Source organism: Hippocampus zosterae, chromosome 12 (genome assembly GCF_025434085.1).
Source record: "Hippocampus zosterae strain Florida chromosome 12, ASM2543408v3, whole genome shotgun sequence".
Classification (NCBI taxonomy): Eukaryota; Metazoa; Chordata; class Actinopteri; order Syngnathiformes; family Syngnathidae; genus Hippocampus; species Hippocampus zosterae.
This window is the reverse complement of record NC_067462.1, coordinates 11591354-11613754: the sequence shown is the minus strand read 5'-3', so window position 1 is coordinate 11613754 and position 22401 is coordinate 11591354. Positions and strand designations below refer to the sequence as shown.

The window sequence follows — 22401 nt, the reverse complement described above, 5'->3', positions numbered from 1 at the left end:
CTGCTCCTGCCCGTTTGTGTGCATACACAGCACTCGCTTTGTATTGCATTTGCGCAACCTTCAGTTTTTGGTCATGGTTCATCCTTCAATGAAGTGTTGCTATATTATTGAACAGTCATTTCTGGGATCTGTTTTCCTCCAAAGCAGCCACTGTGTGATTGAGGATCATCGGGGATCAGTAAAAGACTCCCATGCTGCTAAATGCTTGATGAAATACTGTATAGACTAGAGCACACGTTCCCAACCTTTTTCGCATTACAAACCAGTTTCACGTTCTGGTACATTTTGCAGACCCACCATAGAAACAAATACATAATCAAATATGCAACAGTTATACTGTTAGTGGTTATCAGTGGTGGTGCTGCTCATAGACTCAGTATTTGTGACTCCAAGGGGAAATGTTGGCACCAATGGTTTGCGCTTGAATGTTTGGTGGCAAAATAGAAGAATGTGTAATTTGACAGAGTTAAACTAGGTTTCATCACAAGGTTAGGGTTAGACATGTCGAAAGACATACAGGATGAATAAGCGCTCATACAGTATTAACCCCTGGCTTCACAAATCGTGTATGGTATTAACGTCTAAGTATTCTTCTTGTCTGCTGTTGACCTTTTAAATGCATTCATATGCACACATTGGGCAACAAAATTCTCAGGATTTTCTGTTGCACAAGTCCCATCTTGGAGTCAAAAGTTGTATTTTTTTGTAGTGCAAGCTACGTGTTCCAAATCAGGGTTGACACGTTCTTTGCCCCATTTGCAAGCTTGTAGCAAAATATTAAGGAATAGTTTGTTCCTTAAAAGGACTGCTGTACTGATATTGTACGATATTGTCTCTTCGGCTGATTATTGGCGCCAATATTTGGCATGTTGATGAATATTGACATCCGTCTTTCTTACAAATCTGCTGGCCAATATGAGTTCATATTAAAATTGGTTAAACCGCAGGGAATTATGATGATGATAATGATGATTATTATATATTTTTTTCACTTAACATTCATACATGTTTAACTCCCTGAACTTTTTGTTTGAAACAAAGCTAAGTGAAATGTTAACATTGTAGTTATAGTGACATTTTGGAAAATTTCACTGTTAAAAAAACTGTAAAGAGCTATTCAAGTTTTAAGACTGATGCACCTTTTGTTAAAATTTGAAAACAAAAATGTCTTTTTAACAAGTTCCAAATATGCAAAGCTGTTGAACAAGCATGCATAATGGCATTTCGACAAAGTGCTGAAGTTTGTATTCAAAATTTGTCCAGAAATATTTCCCTTTTTACTGTAAATGAATATTGGCTCCAAATATCGACCTGCTTAACTACTGCTAATCGGCATCGGCCGTGAGAAAAACATATTGGTTTCTCTCCATTGTCTGACTCATCGTTTGACCGATTCTCTTTTTCGAAGAAGCTGTCCAAGCTCTTTTTTTTGTATCATCTTTAAAGCCCTCCTCAAAACTCACTTGTATTCTTTGGCGTTCGACTCAGCATGATTTTACTGCTTGGTGCTTTCTACCGCCTTTATTACCATTTCGTCTTACTGTTTATTGTGTATGTTAAATTGCTCCATGTACAGCACTTTGTATGCAGCGATGGCTGTTTGAAAGTGCTCTATAAATACTGTTGACTTGACTTGACTTGTAATCATTTTGCTTGCCTTCTCCCCCTCCCCCATCATGTGACAGAGATATACGTGTTGACAAAAGCACCAGCAGATGTATCTGATTTTCCAAATAACGTTTCTTTCAGACTCCAATTGTCAATAAAATATTATTTGTTCAATCTCTTTGTGCGGAACAGTACCAAATGGCCCCTCCGATCGATTTGCCACTTGCAATTTTTTCTCTATAGAACTGAACAGCAACCACCATTCACTGAAAAACCCACCTATTCGTGCCTATGCATGCGTTTTTGCTCTTTTTGAAATGCTAAAAAATGCCACTCAAAAATGTTAAAAGAGTAGCTGTTAGCATTGACCACCCGCTGATGGCCGACCGTCTTGACAGCAAAGATCCCATTAGCGGTCCGACAGGCAGACAAGGGTACTTGTGGTGTTGACGCCAGAGAGAGCAGGGTGGTAAACTCAACAAGATGATTCAGAGAAAGGTCTGGTGGTAGTCGTGGAGGTTAACAATTGATCAGGTGGTAACTGTAAACTGCTCAATGTAAGGTCGAGTTAGTTTTCAATTAAATATAAAGCATTGTTTTTAGCGTATTTATTCAAGAAATCTGCATATACAGTATGTATCACTGATTCAAAAATGGAATAAAATAACTAATAGGAAAGTAGTAATTGGTCCATTTTGAGGTTGCAAAGCGGTGACACAAATCAGCATCCTTCAACTTCCAATGTATGTTTAAAAAAATCTGTGGGTCATTTCGTTTTTTAAAGAGAATGGAAGATGAATTTGAATTCCACGATACAATTTACGCACCTTGTTTCTTGTCTCGCTGAAAGTAGTCCTCATGCAAGTGAGTGACTGAACACCTTTCTGCATCCTGCTGGACAAATGGCAAGTCTGGCTTTTGTTACCATGGCAACCAGGAAAGGAGCTTGTTCCTTGTGACTGGAGCACAGCCCAGATTGTGTGACAGCAGCGATATAGTATACTCAATTAAAAACCTCGACTACCTTTGACAGTGCAAAATTACGAATGTGGCAATAAGGCTTAGTCTTTAGTATTACACAAATTTAAGCCCCAAAGGGACCTTCCAAGTTCCCAAGGGAAGAGTGTTTGCACATGAGGCATGTCTACAGTGCAGCACGTTTTAACGAGAATGGTGGTGTAAAAAAAGAAAGGGGGGACTTGTTTGTTTCTTTTGGATTTTTAAAAAATGTCGCATATAGAATTCAGTGTTATTAAAACAACCCTGTTTCTCACCCAACTGCAGAAATGGCAAACACGCGATGTCCTGTGCTCTTCTGTTCATGAAAGGATGTTAGGTCCCGTTGCGCTGGAATTCTCTGTGTCGCATCGGTTGGTTAACCCCCCCCCCCCCCCCCCCCCACACACACACACATTTTAGAGCAACTGGCCACTGTCATATGTGTCCTACGGGTGTGAGGATCTTCAAGGTGATTCATGTGAGATGACATACCTGCATTCTCACAGGTTCTGCTGCCTCGCGTGCTTCGTATGACCCACATGCTTCAGATCAGATTTCCTGTGGTACTGACTCCGCTTTTATTATCCTCGTATCCATGACCCTGACATGAGTAATGTGCATGTAGACATGTATTCTTAGTAAGATCTGGGAAGAAACGGATGATTTTTTTTTCAATAGAGGGATGAAAAGATTCTTTAAGTGGAAAAACATTGTTGTAAACTGTGAATTGCAGCACTAATGAAATTCTTTATTAATTTAAATTTTGTAGCATTTATCAAATACAAATACTAAACTTACCGGCTGACATTGTTTGATTGACTGAAACGTTGATGGGGTAACCTTGTTCATATTTACTGATTAAGCCGTTCTTTCATTGTCCGTTTCTACTCATTCATACGTGTAACCTGCTTAGTTCTCAAGTCATCTACGAACTCCCAGGGTTGTGTATCTATTGAACACTTGATAATAAATGATCAGGTTTTGAATGATTCACTTTAGTTGGCCATCACTGTCTTGCATCATAAACAATGGCCCTTTCTTAAAGTTTGCAGTAAGAGTTTAAAGCTAACCAACTAAGGCTTAGTTTGTTATTTGTTTCACAACTGGACTAATTTGAGATGGAGTGGTGTTTACCTTTTAGCGCCCTTCATTTATTTGACCGGGACCGGGCTTCTTTTGACCGTTGCCGTCTGCTGGTGACAGCCTTGTCAAAGAGGAGCCTGTTCATGTTTAACCAAGTGGACCAGCTGCCTGTCTATTCGACCGGAACCTCCTGGAAAGCTTGCAGTCCAGTCTAGAGTTGGGGGAGATCTTTGTTTGCAGACCCATCGATAGATCCGTTTTGCCAGATTTACTCCGCAGTGGGCTGAACACCAATCGATCTTTTGGCAAGTTATTTAAACTTAGTTTCAGATTGATCCTTAAACACTACACGTTTTACAACAGTAATGATATGAAACAGGGCTCGAGGCGGACACCAGTATGCTCAGGCAACCTAATATCGCAATGGAGCAAGTGATTGCACCGGTTTAACCAGCCTATTGAGAGGTGGGGGGAGGAAGGTATTATATATTTAATATTTGCTTAAGTGCAGTATTTGTGAACTGAGCCGTAGTCTGTTATACATAAATTTGTTAACTGATCTAGCATACTTTTGTTGTTCCATTATTCAGTGGCAGTGTTCACTATTACTATATACTCGATACTAATTATAAGTTATGCACACTTAAAAATGGATACACTTGATTTAAGATGCTCGATCATATTATCCATCAACAACATTGTTTGTTATAATAGTTTTGGGGAGAATATATTGGTCTAAAAATGGCCATCAGACATAGACTGAAAATAATTGCCATTATTTGAAAAAATGGTCAGAACGATTGCCAACTTCTTGAATCTTAAATAAAGTTCAAAGTAACACTGATGCAAATCAATTCATGCACCAATACTATTAAGTAAGTTTGCAGTCCTGTGGAGTTGTGATTCAAATAAACAACACCATACATGGCCCTGATCAGTCAATATCCCCAAAAATGAAAGTTAGTAATTTTCTTTGAAAAGGAGTGAACCTATCCCAATTTCACTGTTGAATGCTTTTGCGCTGATGCACCCAAGAATGAAAGTTGGGCACACCGGTGCAACCGGTGTAAAAAGTTAGTCTCGAGCCTTGTGAAATGTGGCCTTGCGTGGTGGCAAACACCGATAGAGCTCTCGAGGCAATGCGCTTTCAATCTGGCCCACCAGCGCTGCTGAAATTAAACCAGACAAACAGCCATCACCAACGCATCAGCCAGATGCCTCAGAGAAAGTGGGTTGGTCTGTTGATGAGGCCACACTGTGAAAATACTATTTCAGTTGACACAACACGAGCACAAACTAAAACTGGCCCGTCACTTGAATGTTGTTTTGATTTACTCAATTTTTTTTCCTCCCCTGAAGAATGCATAAAACGTGAATATATAGCTCGACACGCTCGTTACATCATTTCACTGAGGTTTACCATATTCTGTTGTATAGCTTACAAAAGCAATAAATCTTTCCGGGTTTATAGTTACTTAAGGATCTTTTGCAGGGAACTTGATACAAATGCCTTTTTCCAGAGATTATATTAGGGCTGTAAACTGCAAGGTAGTACCAGAATCTCTGTAAAATTCTAACTACAGTGTATAGTCTTAAGGAAGTGTTCTTAAATTTCATATGCAAAATTTTGGACCGACTATCTGCGCAGTTCAGATTGCTGTCAAAAAGACTGCGCGGTACTGTCAGTTGAAATGAAAGTGAAACAAACTTTGTCATTCAATAATGGTCTGTTGATGACTAAGAAGGTGGCTGATGAAAAGGAATGGTGACACTGTGGACGCAGGAAGGCGGTGTACATGTACGTGTGGACTGTTTTGTCATATTTAAAGAAAATTACTAATGTACAACATCATGCACCACTTGCACTCTGCTATTGTGCCAGATACGGATATGTTTCTGCGTGTGTTTGTGGATTTGAATATTTTCGTATTTTGAATTGCACGTGCCACATATGGTATGAACTATAATTGCTCTCTAAAACAAACCAATATTTGAAGTTGATCATGTTCTTCTCAGCTTAATGAATGTTCTAGCAAGGTAAGGCAACATGCTTCCATATCCTTTATTTCCATGTTTTTATCGGTGGTAAACAATTGAATATACATATATAAGACATCATATGAAGTCTTAATGTGAAAAGACTTACAAACAGCGCAGAGTCACTAACAGCAGCCTTCTTTCTGCACGTTTGTCTCCCAGTCTGAGGGAGAAAATGGGGGTAGAGGTCAACCTTTTCTTCCTGAAAGCCGTTCAGGAAAATATGTCCTCATATTATTAAAAACAACCACTGGATATACTGGAGTATCCCATGCAATTTATTATCCGGATGTTTAAAGCACAACCCCCACATGTGCACACCTCAGGTATGTAAGTACAGCCAGCTTCCAATTCTTTACTCAAGAGTTATACCCCAGTACTAGTTTTGACATGTCGTCTGCCAATTTTGCCCCGCAACAACGTTTAGAAGCGGAACACGGCAACAAAGCTACGTTTAGGAGCACATGCATCAAGATCCACTTTCTCAGAAGTGTTGCACTTTGTCCAGCCCTAATTTGCTTCATTTACAAGCTGAGCTTGGTGTGTTCGTTTTCTTTTTTTTTTTTTTGCTTTTGAAGCAGCTGTTATACTTGTAGTCGGAATACCAAGAGAGGTCAAAGCTCACAGTTGCTTCCGCACTGCTGGTCAGAGCCAGGAACAGTTTGCTATGTCCCCTTTTGAGGTTCACAAGCTGCTACTCTTGGAGTTTGTGTTGACAGTCATATTTATTCGACATGCGGTCAGACAGAATGAGATTTTGAGAAGGGACAGACAAAGCGAGAAGAGAGACCAGAGTGTGAGGACCAACAAAATAATGCCAGCATAAACCCACGTAACATTACTGCATAGGATTTTATTTTGTATCGATGTGGACGGGGAGGGTTGTGCTAAATAAACCCTGCAATGTGATCATGAGATAATAATCTTCTTTTGATGGTAAAGCCAATGAAACAAACAAAATAAATTGAGCGTGTCTGAATGACAAGAGCTTGTACACATGGAACAGCCACCAGTTGTTAAGACAGTATTTTTATAAACTATGTGCAGGTTTAGGCTTTCAGACATTTATGTTCTTTTTCAATTTGGTTCTTGTTGGAAAAAGCTAATTGTCCACAATGTTTAAAAAAAAAAAAGGGGAACACACACACACATGCTGATAATTGGGCCAATTCCCCGTTGTGTGACCTGTGATTTTATTATTATTTTTTCCCCCCTCGCTCACCTGTGGAGAAAATGGTTGGTGGCCACAACTGTAAATATTAAATTTGTTCATTATTTACGATCACGTCACCATGTTTGTGAACCATATTTTTTCCAGTGCAGTCTCTTCAACTCTTCTTTAAAGGGATAATTTACTTATTTAGCAATTGTCACAGTACAAAGTTCAATATTTAGTCTATAATGAAGTTGCAATTAATACCTTTAAGAAACTAATTTTGTTACTTGCCATCGACTGGAAATGACATCACATGTGACACCAAGTAGCAACATGTGTTTTTAAAAGTCCTAATTGTACATGAAAAGTGGTGACCTTATCAAATTCATTATAGATAAAATGTCAACTTTTTATTGCTGAAAATGGCTAAATTACTTAAGTATCCTTCTAAGTTAACAGATGGTAAAAGTTTGTGCTTTACAACCATAAATTAGAGATACAGTTCCTCCTAAATGTTTACCCGGGTCTTGGCATTTTGGACCAGCTTTCAATTTGCAGCTGCATCTTGGCTTCGAACTTTTCTCCAGACACTGCTATTTCCGGGACACATAACACAGTAAACCTATTCTTACTTGGCTCTATGTGCGGAATGAAGCAGAAAGAATTCCGCATCCAACTTGATTTACTGTCTAAAGAAACATAGGAGCTTCATCCATGCAGACCTCAATATAACACAGGCATCAGGGTCCGATATCAAGTCTTTTTGGATGGTGGCCCTACCGGGCCACCATGAGTCAGGTTGTGGTGGTCCTGCAAGAACTAGCACTTAACTTGATTTAAAACAACACTGATGATCATAATTCAAAATCACAAACATTAAATAGACCTACTTGTGGATGAAATAGTGAAGCATTATTTTACCAGTGGCCAAAATGCATGAAAGTGCAAGGAATCAAGGCAACCGCTTAAAAAAAATAAATCACATTCTCCACTCTGCAATATGTGGCTGTTTTGATTTGAAACAATACTTTCAAAATGTATAATTATACAGCATGTGTGTAGATGCAGTGGTCTAAATCCACACAATGCGTCAGTGAAAGAGGTCGATGATTGATTAATTGAAGTGGATGAAACTCAAAATGTTGAATATTAGATTAGGGAAAAGACAGAATGTTTGTTATATTTTGTATCGGACAGTCTTGATGTTGGAGCCGCACACAATGGGAAATAAAACATGTGGCGTTGGTGTGATTCAGGTTGTATTTGTGTTTGTGTAAGCTGAGTGCTTGTGAATGTGAGCGAGAGAGAGAGCGATGTGAGTGAGAGAACAAGACAAGTTGGGGAAACAGGCAGCCTCACTGTGGGGCAAGCTATCAGGACTTGAGGCAGCAGGGAGGGATCATAACAGAAGCTGTTACATTCTTGTGGTTTCTCTGATTTCAACGTGAGGCGGGGGGCTGTCTTTGGCTGACTCACGGCAGGCTCTGCCCGTTCGCGCTCAGCCTCAGTGCCATTAGAAAGCCGCTCAGGAAGAAGACAATGCATCACAGCTCTTGGGGCACATTTATACAGGACACATTATGGGGCCTGGGTCGTCTTTGCATATTTTAGCGCCACTTAAGCGTTAGCCTAGCAGCTGATTAACAGTGGCTAACCAATGTATAATTCTGCTTTATAGTTTTGTAGGTCATGTATTTTCCTAAGGCAGATTAAGGGACATTCTCAGATGTTGGAGAATGTTTTTCATCAGAATGTTTTCGTACAGTTGCACTCAGTTTGTTTTTGCTGGTGATGAATTGTAGTAGCAGGAAGGAGATCAGCCTCATTGATATTAAATGGAACAGAAATCTTCTTGAAAGGAAATTCCACATAATGTCAAATGTTAGACTTCAAATTATTATTTTGTGTCACATCAGCACATTTCACAGATGAAGGATTACCTCCAGATGTTTTGTTGTTGTTGTTTTTTTCCCTCTTAGAAGGATTACAGTGATGGGCAAAGGCCAAGGAGAAAAGTGTAATGACATAAAGCCAGAGATTAAACTGGCTGCCTGCACAGTACAATGTGAATAGTACATTTATACCCCCCCCCCCCCAAAAAAAATGTCCAAGCAGATGCTCATATAAATACACTAGTATGAAGCTGGAAGTACACATTCAGCATCAGGCATTTACAAAGAATGAATAGTTTTGCTTTTAGATTTACTTTCCAGTGATGAACTTCAATTTATACTGTCAGACTATGATTTGAATTGTAATTTAGGTATTTTAGACACGAATAGTATGGAAGTCACAATCTTGGTATCATGACAACCCAATTTGAATTCTTCATGATACATGCTAGTTAGGGATCATGATTTTCTGTCTGGCTTTTGGATCATATCCTTGTGTCTGTTCTCAGCTTGTATGCCGGGCGTCTTTTTTCATCTTTGCATTATGTTGTCTATCAGTAGGTCTGGGTGTTCTTTGTTGGATTAAGATCACATTTTCTTGTGCAGTGTTTTTTTTTTTTTTTAATCTGGAAGTGAATCAGTTTCGATGGTTGGCCGTCATTAGGGGCAGACATTGCACTAATCTTGTGTAAAGTCAGATTAATCTGAAACGGGCTCGTATACTTGACGATGTATAACGCATTTGTTATGGATGTGGAAGTATCTAATCTATAACACAGTTTTCTATGAATTACTGAACTGCATATATACCATGTGGACATCAGGTGCATATTAATTCCTTTAATGTCACGGGCATGTCAAACTCAAACCAAGTATTTCGTAGCTCACATGACATATTTGAAATGTACACGTAGGGGTTATGTCTCAATTCTGTCAACAAGTCAATGAATTATCAACATGATAATCCATGACAAAATGCCAGAATTTTTTGCAATATTCTTGTGACCAGTCATTACTCTGGCCACAGTCAGACTATTGAGAATCAACATTGGGTAAGCTCCTTAAATGCCACACAGTATTTGATGTCAAAGCTGTGCCAGCTCTGATAAAATAAAGGCTGCACCTCTGAGTCAGGGTTTTTGGCCCAGTTGAATGATGCCAGCAGAAATAAAGCTTTGCTAAGAAAGCCCAATTCTGAGAGATTTGTATCAGTTGTTTGAGTTTAACACGTTAAGACAGGCATGTCCAAAGTCCGGCCCGGGGGCCAAATCCGGCCCGCGGTCGACTTTCATCCGGCCCTCGGCCCCTGTCATAAAATCAGTGCCGTCTGGCCCGCAGGTTGGGCGCAATGGAACACGTGTTGCATTGACTGAGGTCTCGTAGACTGCTGAGTGATGTTTCATAGAGTACTGCTTCCCTCTAGTGGCTAAATGAGTAATAGCATTCACTAAATGAGTAATAGCATTTAGACACTAGAGGGCATCACTCACGAGTTAACAAGACATCACTCCGTGTTTATATTGACTGATATGTCATATTTCAAATGATCCTTGCAGTTGTGGATATGTGTATTGCTTGTTCATTTCCCCGTTATTCGAGTCAAAGGTTTTGTGACTATTGAAAAGTCATGGTGATACATTTTATGTTTTAAATCAATCAATTTGCACTCAGGAGACTTCTGTTTAAGAAAAAGTCTAGTGAATAAGCAGTTGCATGTGATATACCTGTTTCAAATGAACCAAAAGAAATTCTTAAGATTGTTGAAATTAAAATAAAAATGGAAATGTGAAACAGACTGGCTTACTAAAATTTGTTGAACAATATTGTTGTTCAATGTAAAGAATGTCAGCCAAGGTCGGCCCCCCGACATTTTACCACATAAAATCTGGCCCCCTTGGCAAAAAGTTTGGACACCCCTGCGTTAAGATGTGCATGCACCTTTTAATTTGCATGCTGTAAGTAGTGGCCAAGAGTCAGGATTACTCCAGACACCATTTTATTTTGCATCTTTTCATCTTCAACTCTTAGTACAGCCAGTGGTACAAAGACAGGCCCTCCCACACAACTCTGTTTTATATGGGATAATACACGAACATAATGTCTAAAAAAATCCTCAGCCGAAATGTATACTGATTCTACGTTTTGAATCCCACAAGCACAGAGTGGAACTAGTATAGCTAACAAAATGACTGCTATCCCCACCGACAGATACTCAAGAACCAAAATGCAATTTTTTTTCTGTCTGTAAAGCCCCTAAGCCAGGCATGTCCAAAGTCCGGCCCGCGGGCCAAATCCGGCCCGCGGTCGAATTTCATCCGGCCCTCGGCCCGTCATAAAATCAGTGCCGTCTGGCCCGCAGGTTGGGCGCAATGGAACACGTGTTGCATTGACTGAGGTCTCGTAGACTAGGGAGTGATGTTTCATAGAGTACTGCTTCCCTCTAGTGGCTAAATGAGTAATAGCATTCACTAAATGAGTAATAGCATTTAGACACTAGAGGGCATCACTCACGAGTTAACATCGTCACATTTCAAATGATCCTTGCAGTTGTGGATATGTGTATTGCTTGTTCATTTCCCTGTTGTTCGAGTCAAAGGTTTTGTGACTATTGAAAAGTCATGGTGATACATTTTATGTTTCAAATCAATCAATTTGCACTCAGGAGACTTCTGTTTAAGAAAAAGTCAAGTGAATAAGCAGTTGCATGTGATATACCTGTTTCAAATGAACCAAAAGAAATTCTTAAGATTGTTGAAATTAAAATAAAAATGGAAATGTGAAACAGACTGGCTTACTAAAATTTGTTGAACAATATTGTTGTTCAATGTAAAGAATGTCAGCCAAGGTCGGCCCCCCGACATTTTACCACATAAAATCTGGCCCCCTTGGCAAAAAGTTTGGACACCCCTGCCCTAAGCCACTGAGCTGCGAACAATTGTGTGTTTTCGAAGGTAACGAATGTTGCATTCTCACCTGGGTTAGTTCAAGGTCGCAAGAGTTCCTCAAACGATCGGCAACAGTTTTAGTGTTTTTTTTTTTTTTTTGTCACAAAGAATTTTTAGGCATGTTAATTACATCTCAATTGTGTAAACAAAACAATGAACATGAATGTCAACAACCAAAGCCCACTGAGAACGCTATTGAGGAAATTGGTCAAAAAAAAAATGGATGGATGAGTTTTCGTGTTTTGACAAAATAAACAGAACACACTCACAGAAGGCATTGAATGACCTGTATGGCCTCAAAGGATAAGGCAGTTGATGAAAGCTGTTTCCTAGTATACCCCTCCCCCCTTCCCCCCTACACACACACACCCACCCATCTACTTTTTGAAGCTATGTCCGAACTTAATTCTCATTCTCAGGAAAAAGCAAGATTAGACTATTCAGAGTTTCCAAGAAAATGTCTACAGTGTAAAGCAGGTGCTCAAAATAGGCCAAACTTGGATGAGATTATTTTTTGCTTCGGCATTTGCCTGAGCACCAACCGTTTCTTAGGACGACTTGGTTATCTGACAGTGAAGGTTTTTGTTGAGCAAAGTTAACCTAGTTGTAATTGTGTTTTTGTGTGGGTTTTAATATTCATTTTGCCATTATGCATGAATTTTGGAACCCGTACAGCCGTGCCTTGAGATACAACTTGAATTCATTTGGTGACCATGCTCATAACTCCAAATAATTATCACAAACTCTCTTTCTTTATGAATTAAAATACCGTTAAACGCATGTTGCCTCCTCACAAAAAACAAGAAAAATGTAATTTGTTTTTATTGAAGAAATTATATTGTAATTAAAAAAACATAAAGTAATTATGCAAGTAAATAGAAGGTAAAGAATGAAACAGGTTATGTATCATGATGAATTCAATGTGTCGCCCTCAGGTGTGAGTGACTTGGCCACAGGGGGGCAGTATAATGGCTTTTGTCTCAGTCTGAAACGAAGTTTCATAACCACAATAAGAGATGCACACAGGATGAAGAATATATGCCTATGAGTATTGTTAAATTTTCTCTATACATGTGTTGCTGCACTATTTATATTCAAATATCCGTTGTTGAAAGCGTGATCAAAAATACCACATTGATCCTATACATTATACTATGACTTGAAGGTAAAGGTATGTGGTTGTTTTAAATGTGCATTTCTCTTTTTTTTATGTTTAGTTTGACAGTAGCCATCAACTGGGAGTGGCAATAAATGGGTTGCAAACGCCTCTTTTTTAAGAATTGTTCGCTATTTGACGAAACATCGACTTTAAAGAGAGTTGTCTGCCAACAAACAATGCTTACATCTCCAATTTTTGCCTGCAACTCCATCCATCCATCCATCATCTACCGCTTATCCGGGGCCGGGTCGCGGGGGCAACAGCTTTAGCAGGGAAGCCCAGACTTCCCTCTCCCTAGCTACTTCTTCCAGCTCTCCCCGGGGGATTCCGAGGCGTTCCCAAGCCAGCTGGGTGACGTAGTCTCTCCAGCGTGTCCTGGGTCTTCCTCGGGGTCTCCTCCCGGTGGGACATGCCCGGAACACCTCACCAGGGAGGCGCTCAGGAGGCATCCGAATCAGATGCCCAAGCCACCTCATCTGGCTCCTCTCGATGTGGAGGAGAAGCGGCTCGACTCTGAGCCCCTCCCGGATGACCGAGCTCCTCACCTTATCTCTAAGGGAGAGCCCGGACACCCTGCGGAGAAAACTCATTTCGGCCGCTTGTATCCGGGATCTCGTTCTTTCGGTCACGACCCATAGCTCGTGGCCATAGATGAGGGTTGGGACGTAGATCGACCGGTAAATTGAGAGCTTCGCCCTTTGGCTCAGCTCCTTCTTTACCACGACAGACCGATACAACGTCCGCATCACAGCAGACGCTGCACCGATCCGCCTGTCGATCTCTCGCTCCCTCCTGCCCTCACTCGTGAACAAGACCCCAAGATACTTAAACTCCTCCACTTGGGGTAATATCTCCTCCCCGACCCGGAGGGGGCAATCCACCCTTTTCCGACTGAGGACCATGGTTTCAGATTTGGAGGTGCTGATTTTCATCCCAACCGCTTCACACTCGGCTGCGAAACGCTCCAGTGAGAGTTGTAGAGCCCCGTTTGAAGGAGCCAACAGCACCACATCATCTGCAAAAAGCAGGGATGTAATACTGAGGCCCCCAAAACAGACTCCCTCAACGCTTCGGCTGCGCCTAGAAATTCTGTCCATAAAGGTTATGAACAGAATCGGCGACAAAGGGCAGCCTTGGCGGAGTCCTACCCCCACTGGAAACGGTTCCGACTTACTGCCGGCAATGCGAACCAAACTCTGACATCGGTGGTATAGTGACCGAACAGCCCGTATCAGGGGGTTCGGTACGCCATACCCACGAAGCACCCCCCACAGAACTCCCCGAGGGACACGGTCAAACGCCTTCTCCAAGTCCACAAAACACATGTAGACTGGTTGGGCGAATTCCCACATACCCTCAAGGACCCTGCTAAGGGTGTAGAGCTGGTCCACTGTTCCACGGCCGGGACGAAAACCACACTGCTCCTCCTCAATCTGAGGCTCGACTTCCTGACGGACCCTCCTCTCCAGCACCCCTGAATAGACCTTACCAGGGAGGCTGAGGAGTGTGATCCCTCTGTAGTTGGAACACACCCTCCGGTCCCCCTTTTTAAAAAGAGGGACTACCACCCCGGTCTGCCAATCCAGAGGCACTCTCCCTGTTGACCACGCGATGTTGTAGAGGCGTGTCAACCAGGACAGCCCCACAACATCCAGAGCCTTGAGGAACTCCGGGCGGATCTCATCCACCCCTGGGGCCTTGCCACCGAGGAGCTTTTTAACCACATCGGTGACTTCAACCACAGAGATAGGAGAGCCCACCTCAGAGTCCCCAGGCTCTGCTTCCTCAAAGGAAGGCGTGTTGGTGGAGTTGAGGAGGTCTTCGAAGTACTCAGCCCACCGGTTCACAACGTCCCGAGTCGAAGTCAGCAGCGCCCCATCCCCACTGTACACAGTGTTAGTGGTGCACTGCTTCCCCCTCCTGAGACGTCGGATGGTGGACCAGAATTTCCTCGAAGCCGTCCGGAAGTCGGCTTCCATGGCCTCACCGAACTCTTCCCACGCTCGGGTTTTTGCCTCGGCGACCACCGAAGCCGCGGTCCGCTTGGCCAGTCGATACCCGTCAGCTGCCTCTGGGGTCCCACAGGCCATAAAGGCTCGATAGGACTCCTTCTTCAGCTTGACGGCATCCCTTACTGCTGGTGTCCACCAGCGAGTACGAGGATTGCCGCCACGACAGGCACCAACCACCTTACGGCCACAACTCAGATTGGCCGCCTCAACAATAGAGGCACGGAACATGGTCCACTCGGACTCAATGTCCCCCGTCTCCCCCGGAACATGGGAAAAGCTCTGTCGGAGGTGGGAGTTGAAACTCCTTCTGACAGGGGATTCCGCCAGACGCTCCCAACAAACCCTCACTATACGTTTGGGTCTGCCAGGACGGACCGGCATCTTCCCCCACCATCGGAGCCTACTCACCACCAGGTGGTGATCAGTTGACAGCTCCGCCCCTCTCTTCACCCGAGTGTCCAGAACATGCGGCCGCAAATCCGATGATACAACTACAAAGTCGATCATCGAACTGCGGCCTAGGGTGTCCTGGTGCCAAGTGCACATATGGACACCCTTATGTTTGAACAAGGTGTTCGTTATGGACAATCCGTGGCGAGCACAGAAGTCCAATAACAAAACACCACTCGGGTTTTGATCGGGGGGGCCGTTCCTCCCAATCACGCCCCTCCAGGTATCACTGTCATTGCCCACGTGAGCATTGAAGTCCCCCAGCAGAACAATGGAGTCCCCAGCAGGAGTACTCTCCAGCACACCCTCCAAGGACTCCAAAAAGGGTGGGTATGCTGAGCTGCTGTTTGGTGCATATGCACAAACAACAGTCAGGACCCGTCCACCCACCCGAAGGCGGAGGGAGGCAACCCTCTCGTCTACCGGTGTGAACCCCAATGTACAGGCACTGAGCCGGGGGGCAATGAGTATGCCCACACCTGCTCTGCGCCTCTCACCGTGAGCAACTCCAGAGTGGAAGAGAGTCCAACCCCTCTCGAGAGAACTGGTACCAGAACCCAGGCTGTGTGTGGAGGCAAGTCCGACTATATCCAGTCGGAAATTCTCTGCCTCACACACCAGCTCGGGCTCCTTCCCTGCCAGAGAGGTGACATTCCATGTCCCAAGAGCTAGCTTCTGCAGCCGAGGATCGGACCGCCAGGGTCCCCGCCTTTGGCTGCCGCCCAGCTCGCATTGCACCCGACCCCTTTGGCCCCTCTCATGGGTGGTGAGCCCATGGGAAGGGGGACCCACGTTGCCTCTTCGGGCTGTGCCCGGCCGGGCCCCATGGGTGTAAGCCCGGCCACCAGGCGCCTGCCAACGAGCCCCACCTCCAGGCCTGGCTCCAGAGGGGGGTCCCGGTGACCCGCGTCCGGGCAAGGGAAACCTAGATCCATTTATTTTTGTCGTCATTGGGGTCTTTTGAGCCGTGCTTTGTCTGGCCCCTCACCTAGAACCTGTTTGCCATGGGTGACCCTGCCAGGGGCATAAAGCCCCAGACAACTTAGCTTCTAGGATCATTGGGACACACAAACCCCTCCACCACGGTAAGGTGACGACTCACGGAGGGGTGCCTGCAACTCAAAGTAAAAAAAAATCGTCCGAATGACAGCTCGTAATTTGTACCTTTATCTTGGGTCAGTCGTATCTCTAGGCACCGTTGACCATCCATGATGTGTTGTGGTCTTATTATTGAGCTGCAAATTTTGCTTAAAAGTCAAGTAGTTGGAGCTGTACCTTGAGGATTTACCATTAGACGCATTAGTATAGCCATGTGACAAGGTGTAAATTTAGGTAAATGATGGTGGAAGCACAACCCCTGCTAACATTTGAATGTAAGAGTCAGCAGGAGAGAGAGAAAAAAGGAGGAATGTGCTGTTTTCATCTATCCTGGATCTCTTTCTCTTATGTGTTTTGTGTTTCTACTTTACATACCATACGCATCTTGGTGTTCTTGCATGTTTACTAGAAAGTAGTGATCTTGTTAATACATTGCAAGAAATGGTTTAATCTAGCCACATTGCTTGGCTTTTCGTCTGAACCATGTTGGCTGACCAATAAACAACAGCCAATAGTGGGTAAACAGTATATCAGACCAAACAGCAACGACATTTGTGGTATCTAGGGGCAACTTTACAAATGGCAGAAGCTAGACCCATATACTATTAGCATTCCTGCAAATGTTGGAGTAAGCTTGGTGAAATCTGCAGCATCAGAAGTTTGTTCTAATCAATTAATCCAGGTAGGCTGACGCATGCATTTCATTCAATGCGTTTAGAGAGGGGCATTCCATACGGGTGGCTGTTCAAGCTTGATGTTTTTGTAGCTGTGTAATGCATTTGAAACACAGAGCGGAAGCCCCAACATTACTTGTCTGCCTGCTTCCTTGCTTATCTTGCTTTTTTTCAACTTATGCACCAAAGGCCAAATGTGCGCTTGTGCACAATTATTTTGTACACATCGAAAGTTGCACACAAAGATTTTTAAGACCTTAACCAGAGAAGCTAGGCAAAGCTGTTATATTATCCACTAACTTCATTGCAGTGCCGGTTGTGTAGCCTTAAGAAAAGCACTTGCCAGTGACAGGAACTAGAAAAGGTTGTTGGCCCGAACCAAGAGTAAGTAGACGCTATCACACAATTATTATTTCATAAAACTACCAGTAAATATTTTTCCTCAAGAGTAAACTGTTGGCTTTGCCATGAAATTTGCTGACGCTGCAATAAACTTAGACAAAGGGTCAGCAGCGTCAGGTGAATGAGTTCAATTGTCTGCAAGTGGATTGGCTGTCACAGTTTTGAATTAAACCCAACACAGAATCAAGGCAAAAAAAGATTGTTGATTGACAATGGGATAAGCTTATTTAAGTCACAGCACTTTTAATGTAGTGTGACATTAAGTAGCTTACACATCGTGTAATGTAGTCAAATCACATATGGGAATTTAGGAAAGTCCGCTACCTTAATGCTAACTCCCATGCAAAATTCTATAGATTGGCTAAGCAAGAGATATCAGAACACAAATAGTGCAGCAACACAGGCAGACAGACAATATAACAATACTCACATCAATACTGTATAGTCTGTATCATCTACGAAAAATTACTAATGGCCTACTTCTGTAGCTTACTGAGTCACTTAGTTGTGAACCTCTTTTGCGTGGATCATGTGTATCTGTACTATATTGCCTTGCGTTAGCCATACTTTGTTTTAGTTGTGAAAAAATGAATCATTAATTTTATAAAATGAGAAAAATCTGCATTATTTCATATTAGTCTTCTGACTTTTAATCCGATCGTCAAGTGGCTTGAATCCCAGCATATGCTATTGTTGTTGTCATTATGTATGTTGTTGGTTCAGGGCTTTAAAGCCCTTATGTAAACAAAAATGCAAACTATACAAATAATGCAAATTGAGCATAAAGAGTTAGGCGCAAACTCCGTTAAATATTATTGCTTCTATAATTATTGCTTGCACATTTGTTCTATCTTTGAATATTTCTAAAGCAAACTGCTGCTCCATCACATGATGTTTGAGAGAATCCCAACACGGTTCATTTCACACATCTAGATTCAGTGGTTTGAGTTTTTGCACTTTTTTCGGTGAATTCTGAAGTGCTGACTACACTTGAATGATTTCACGTGCTTTTGCGATATTTTGGAGCACTGACGGCAGACTCTATTCAGCTACGTGTTGGAGACCTCTGTACTCCAAGGTATACTGATCTCCATCAAAACTTTTAGTGAGTTTTAGGGCCAGCTACCATGATTTTTGCTCGAGCTTTAAACAAAATCACTTGGAATCTCTGCTTCTGCTTCCTGAGGAAATTATAAAAAGTATTATTGTTGGCTTCTGACCTCCTCAGAGGAGTTAGTCTTCCCACTAACCCTTCAAAGTTTGACTGCTTGGCAGTTCCTTTTGGTGTGCGTGCCGGCGGCTTGTGTCATTGTCTATGTGGAAGTTTACAAGTTAAATGTGACTTTCTGCCGGATACAGACAAACCCACAATGCTGTGCCCAGACTGTCTGGAAAATCCAGAGAGGGAATTTTTCAGTCTGTATTTGGGTTGTTTTAATTAGATGTGTTGTTTAAAATGCCTCGTGGACATCTTTTTCATTTATATATTGAGTAATTAAGAAAACTCAGTCATGTAAAAGGTCCCACACAAGTAGCTGTGCAGTTAACCACCTGTTTGTCTGTGGCATAGTTTCATTTCAGTTGTTCCATAAACATTACAATTCATGGCTCATCTCTCAAATAAATAAGGATTTAAAAAAAATGAATAGGGCAAATTCAGTTCAGCAATTGAAGGGAGTGTAACTTCTTTTGAAGATTGATTCTTCAGCAACGAGGGAGAATAGTTTGGTGCATCAGAGTTTGAGTCACACTCTTGCAATGTTCAGGTGTTTCACAGCGCTTCTGGGTTTGAATTGTTGGCACTGGGCCGTGGTTGATGTTTGTTTGAACGGTGATGTGTGACACTATGGGTGTTTTATGCATGTTTTTAAATGAGTTTGTTCCTGCAGACAGGAAAGGTTGCAGGACTGTTTGTGTTTACGATAAGCGGAGCGAGCGCTGGAGGAGCCCAGCAGAGAACAAGACTGTTGGGTCTTGTTACACACACACAGTTTGTAAGCACTACTGCCTGCAGGAAGCAATAATGTTAGCGTGCTTCCGCAGCACCATATCCTTCTCTCAGGGGAGTGTGGATGTCCTGTCCAGCTCAGCAGGACAAAGCCAAGACTACAGTACTGTACAAAGTTATAAAATGCTTTAAAACAACATTTGTGAATTAGTCTACGTTACTCCAAAGCTTAGCATGATTAAAGAGGTATATTTTTGTGGAAAATGTTCAAAATCTCAATTGTATGATGCTAAGACACATTTAAATTTAGCACTTCCACTCTATTGAGTTTGTTCATTTTTTACAGCATACAGATTTGTTGTAGGAAAAGCAATGTAATTAAGTCCACACACTCTTCAGTTAATATCCTCCTCTTCTCTGTGTGTATGTGATGCATTTGTCTTCAGCTGGATTGCACAAAACTCTTCGGACACGAAGAGAGCGTTGGAAGGCAAGCCAGCCTGTGGGGATAGTCTGTGTGTCAGGCCTCATCATTTATGTATCCCACTGTGAGCCAATGATAGTAGAGCGTTCCCTTTCCCTTCCTTCAGCATTCAGCAGTGCTTCAAACTCTTTCTTCCCTTCATTTTGGTGTTTGGTGCTCTTGCAAGCTTTGTCTTAGTGTACATGGCATAACTGTCTGCGTGTGGCAACTTGATAGTATCGATCACTCAAAAAAAGAATAGTGTATGAAATAATTGCTGTTACATTGATTGATTCCAAAAATATGCATGGAAGGCTGATTGAACACTCTAAATTGTCCCTAGGTGTGAGTGTGAGCGTGGATGGTTGTTCGTCTATGTGTGCCCTGCGATTGGCTGGCAACCGATTCAGGGTGTCCCCCGCCTACTGCCCGGAGACGGCTGGAATGGGCTCCAGCACCCCCCGCGACCCTAGTGAGGATCAAGCGGTACAGAAGATGAATGAATGAATGAATGATTGATTCAATATGTTAAGTCTCTGTGTCGCTTAATATGGGATTTTATTTCCTGTTAATCCGACTATTTGTATAGAACTTGTCCTCATAAGGTTTGTGGGTGAAGTGGTACCTCGACTGGTCACCAGCAGGGAGGTTATTGGCTTTTTTTGGATCTTCATGCTTCATGTACAGTGTTACCTTGACAAATGCCCCAAATTATTTTACGCCCCCCTCCTCCCGCACAGAGTAAAGGGCTGACTGTCACTTGATTGAATTTTGTTTTGCTTTGTGCTGATCCAAAATGTCAGTTAATCGCGAGTTTCAGATATGCTGATCGGACAAACAATTGTAAAACAAATACAAAATGAAAGCACTTGCAAGGAGCATGGAGCAGACATAAGACGGCTAACCCCCAGCTCCTGATGTCACTCATTGACCATGCCCCTGAAAGGATCATCTATGAAAAGGTACTGCAGTGTGTGTGAGACTTACGGTAAATACAATTACAGGTACAATTACAAAACAGTTTGTTTGTTTACATTGTCTGAACATTGTGTACATGTCTTTACATCACTATATATAATACAGCAAAATTTTCTACATTAACATGTTAGGAAAACATTGTGGGGGTGAAATTGTATTGCATTTCATATCAGTGGTGAAAATATGTTTAAGAATATAGAGTAAACACTAGTTATAAGCTCACTCCTGAAACAAACTCATAAGTCAAGATACCACTGTAACACCATGAATATTTTACTTCACTATATTTCATTTTAGTTTTTTAAATGTAAGGTGAGTTGTTGCTACTGGATACAGATTTATACAGTCTAATATTTCTGCAAAGATGTTCACAACAAGCAACTCACGCGATCAGAGAACCATTCAGCATGCATAATTGCACACAAAACACAATGTGCTCACACAGCCCTTGAGACCAAAAAAGCGGTGCCTGATGAGAGGACCATAACTCTTAAGGGAATATCATACAATATGACTACCATTATGCTGGCTCACGTGGGAGGAGACAAAAATAAATAAATAAATACAATTATATATAATGGGGGTGTCATGGTGGGGGGCTGGTAAGCACGTCCGCCTCACAGTGCCAGAGGTCCAGGGTTCGAGTCCGAGCTCAGTGCGTCCTATGTGGAATTTGCATGTCTATATATCTATATATATATATATATATATTGCATCCATTCAATATGGTGAATAACTGGTTTGTTACATGTTTTCCAAAAATTATTCACACAAAGGGAAGCTTAGAAATGGGGCAGTAGTTGCTAACAGTCAAGCGGTCAAGATGGGCTTTTTTTGACACACACACATGCTGATTTATATAGCGCCTTCACAACAGCGGCAGCTGTAACAAAGCACTTAGCAAAACAGTTAAAATGAATTAAAATAACAAACACAAAACATAAGTGGTTGTACAATTGCTTGCTCGAAAGCAAATGTGACACAACCAGAAGCCAGTGAGTAATTGATCATCAAGAGCAAAAAAAAAAAGACAAATACAGCTGAATATAATTTTCAAAAATTATCGGCAGGCTATCTATTGAAATGGAAGTGCTGTTGTCCGTGGCCCAAAGTCGGTTGGGATTGGCTTCAAGGAAAGGGGATGGATGGCTCAATAGACTGCTATTCTGAAACAAAACTTGCTCAGTAAAGATGATGTATTTATTGTTTTTTTTGTTGTTTTTTTTACATGGTTCTCTTCACTTAAACTTGCCTGAGATCATGAAGCAGAAGGGAGAAAAAATAAGTCAGCTTTGTTGTTTAACTGTTTTTGGTTTTATGGCATTCTGTCTGAAGTTGCACTAAGTACTGTTGTCGCAATGTACTTTCCACGTTCGTTATCTGCTGCTTCTTTGGGACTTGTTGACATTCTTTCGACATGAAGCTTGTGCTGCAAGTCTTTGCTTGTACAATCTTTCTAGCCATGTTGCAGTGATAGGGGATGGAAGGCACATCATC

The 22401-nt window shown here is 42.2% G+C and overlaps 1 protein-coding gene across 2 annotated transcripts in view; it reads left to right on the top strand.

Annotated features, from left to right (window-relative positions):
• Window positions 1-22401, top strand: part of ptpn4a (protein tyrosine phosphatase non-receptor type 4a) — a 64555-nt gene that overhangs the window by 1469 nt on the left and 40685 nt on the right. The gene's annotated exons all lie outside the window — the stretch shown is intronic.